At 38.7% G+C, this 3408-nt stretch overlaps 1 long non-coding RNA gene across 1 annotated transcript; it reads left to right on the top strand.

Annotated features, from left to right (window-relative positions):
* Positions 1-885: 885 nt before the first annotated feature.
* On the top strand, positions 886-2008 carry LOC110939302. The gene is made up of 3 exons (XR_002592150.2): positions 886-973; positions 1513-1566; positions 1889-2008. It is a non-coding gene; the product is annotated as an uncharacterized LOC110939302 (long non-coding RNA).
* Positions 2009-3408: the final 1400 nt, after the last annotated feature.

Genomic DNA, 3408 nt, shown 5'->3' with positions numbered 1-3408 from the left:
ATTAATTAAATGTACGGATGCATGCAAATTTGACAGTTGTCACAGGATCCACATAAATTCCATTTCCGTTAACTACGTGACCAAGAAACTGAACTTCACGCAACCAGAACTCGCACTTTGAGAACTCTGCGTACAATTTCTCTTTCTTAAGCAGTTCTAAAATAGCCCTTAGATGTTGCTCATGTTCTTCCTTTGTCTTCGAGTAGATCAAAATATCATCAATAAACACGATCACAAACTTATCGAGATAGGGCTTGCAGACTCTGTTCATCAAATCCATGAATACTGCTGGCGCGTTTGTCAAACCAAACGGCATGACCAGGAACTCGTAATGTCCATAGCGAGTCCTAAAGGCAGTCTTTGGAATGCTCTCCTCTTGAATTCTCAACTGGTGATAACCTGATCGAAGATCGATCTTGGAGTAAGAATTGATAGATTCTTAATGGTCAATTTGTTCAGCTCGCGGTAGTCGATACACATGCGGAAACTACAGGCCTTCTTCTTAACAAACAATACTGGAGCTCCCCATGGCGAGAAGCTTGGTCTGATAAATCCCTTATCCAATAGCTCCTGAAGTTGCGTTGACAGCTCTTGCATTTCTGACGGCGCAAGTGTAACACCCCAAAATATGCAATTTATTTATGTTATTTAAAATGTCTAGACATGTTATATTTAACCTAGTTAAGTAGTTATACTAGTAACTTGATTAGAAGGAAGGTTATATGACAAATAAACAAACTAAGTAAGTGAAGGGACTAAACTTGTTAAAAAGAATGAAAGTTTTGGTTAAAACAAATAAAAGAAAAAGGGAAAACACAAACACACATTCTGGTGTGTTTGTGGGATCGATCAAAAGGACAGAGGCCAAGAACAAACCCTAACTTTCAGAAAATCACAAGATTAGGAAGGAATTATGGGCCTAAATTGATGCATGAGCTCCAATCTTTAACTATCTAAGCTTGTTCAACACAAGGTAAGTCGAAAATTCTGATTTGGTGATTTCTAGAAAGTGGGTTTTAACCCAATCATGAAATTATGTGGAAATCTTGTGTAATTGTGAGTTAAGAATTCATAATAGACTGAGGATTTTGTTTAATTTTGATTGTTTGGATGATTAGGGTTCATACCCACTTGTTGTAGGAAAAAGATGAACATGATGAATTATGATAATATGCTTATGGAGGTGAATTGATACATAATCTGTATGTGATAGAGAAATTAGATAAGTTAAGGTAGGATGAAAGAAATATGTGAATTCGATTGTTTCTTGTTAGACTAGAAAAGGGAACATGTAGGATTATGCTATGAACACTTGTACCTTGTGCTTTGTTGATAATATGCACACCAAGTGTTTGACAAAATGCCTCAATGAAAATGTTAGTCTTGTAAGCCATAAACTTTATGTGAATTGAATATGTTTAAGAAGCATGAGTAAATTGTATGATGTTTTATCGATCGATATGTGTAATTGAGTATGAAACATAAATTAAAAGAATGAATGGTTATATGTAGGCGTTAAGGAAGAAAGTTCGAGTCAAGTGAAGCAACAAGGGAATCAAGACCGAGGTACGCTACTTGTACAAATTCAGAATTTATCATACTGTCGTTTTACCATATGATATGTTAAATTGAATTAATCATGAAAAAGTACTTGTGTAGAATTTATTAAATGGATCGAATATGATGGTTTAGTATGTAATAGAATGAATTCGTATGTTTGGACCCTTTTATGAATGGGTTAAAAGAATCGAATGCAAGAATGAAAGAAATGGTAATTAGAGAATTGCAAGTTGCAAATGTCATCGTGACTATAAATCCACTAGATGGAATCTTGAGTTAAAAGAAAGAATTTTAGTCCTAATGAAGTTTACTTGTTGTTGTGATGTAGGTAAAACTCAAGTTTAATGACAAGCTTCGCCCGGTCCGAACACACTTCAAGCTCGTCATGCGTTCCGCAACTTTTGTAAAGAAGACAATGTTAATATGTTTTGTCTCCTTAGCTATGTCTAGTAGTTAAAAGCTTAAACTTTATCATGTTCGTCTTTTTAAAACTTAGTCGGTTGTAAGTAATTTAGCATGATGGTTTCGTATGTGTAACCAAGGTCCGTTTTAATGTAGTACATTATGTCTTTTGAAACGTAGCGTATGTTAAATGATATTTTGTTTATGAAAAACAGGAGACTACTTCTTTTACAAACGGGTCATGCCCAAATTTCGTTAGAAAAGTACGTTGTTATTGAGATAATTTAAAAAGAAAAATTATGGACGTTACAGCAAGTCGGTAAGGTGCCTTAGCTACAGGCGCGGCGCCTGGAACTAAGTCAATGTGAAACTCGACTTGCCTTTGCGGCGGCAATCCTGGCAAGTCTTCGGGGAAGACCTCAGGATATTCCTTCACGACTGGAATGTCTTCTAGCTTCGGTTCAACGGTTTCTTTATCCACGATGCGTGCCATGAAGGCAACACATCCTTTCTGCAAACACTTTCGAGCCTTCAAGCAACTAATGATCCTTAGAGGCGTATCGCGCTTCTCTCCATGTACCACAATCGTTCCTCCATTCGCCATCGGAATGCGAATGACCTTCTCGTGACATACAATCTCTGCTCTGTTGCTTGACAACCAATCCATCCCCACTACCACGTCGAAGCTTTCCAATTCGACGGGCAGAAGATCAAGCGTAAACTCGTGCTCTCCCAGTTCTATCACGCAACCTCTGATGACTTCACTTGCTTCTACTAGCTTTCCATTTGCTAGTTCTATCGAATACAAAATGTCTAACTTACTAGCTACCAACCCAAGCATATTCTTAAACTCTAGTGATACAAAACTATAATCGGCACCAGTATCAAACAGTACAGATGCAAAGCGTTGATTGATAGGGAACGTACCAGTAACTACATTTGGATCTTGGCGAGCTTCTCTCGCTCCGATGTTGAAAACCCTTCCTTATGCTTGATTGAGCTTTGGGCATTCTCGCTTGAAATGCCCCATGTCTCCACAATTAAAACAACCTGGTCCTTGACCATTACCATTCCCATTATCACCTCGATTGTTGTTTGCTCCCCGGTTTCCACTACCAGCTTGATTCCCAACATTAGCACGATTTCCATTACCACCATTTCCTCCTTGCGGGCGGTTTCAATTGCCATTTCCATAACCTCTCTGACCACCACGACCCGCACCAGTATCAGCCCAACATGTTTCCTTCGAATGGCCAGTCTTCCCATAACACTCACATTTCCTAAGCCTGCACTGGCCGGAATAGTGGTAATGGCATACATCACATTTGGGCAGAGCACTCATGTATCCTTTTCCCTTGACTTCAGCACCAGTTTTAACTTCAGCTGGTGGGTTCACTTCCTTCTTCTTGCTGGCACTGCTGGTACCCTTCTTAAAGTTTGAGAACT

Source organism: Helianthus annuus, chromosome 1 (assembly GCF_002127325.2).
Source record: "Helianthus annuus cultivar XRQ/B chromosome 1, HanXRQr2.0-SUNRISE, whole genome shotgun sequence".
NCBI lineage: Eukaryota > Viridiplantae > Streptophyta > Magnoliopsida > Asterales > Asteraceae > Helianthus > Helianthus annuus.
The sequence above is the reverse complement of the archived record's forward strand: the minus strand, read 5'-3'. Positions and strand labels throughout refer to the sequence as shown.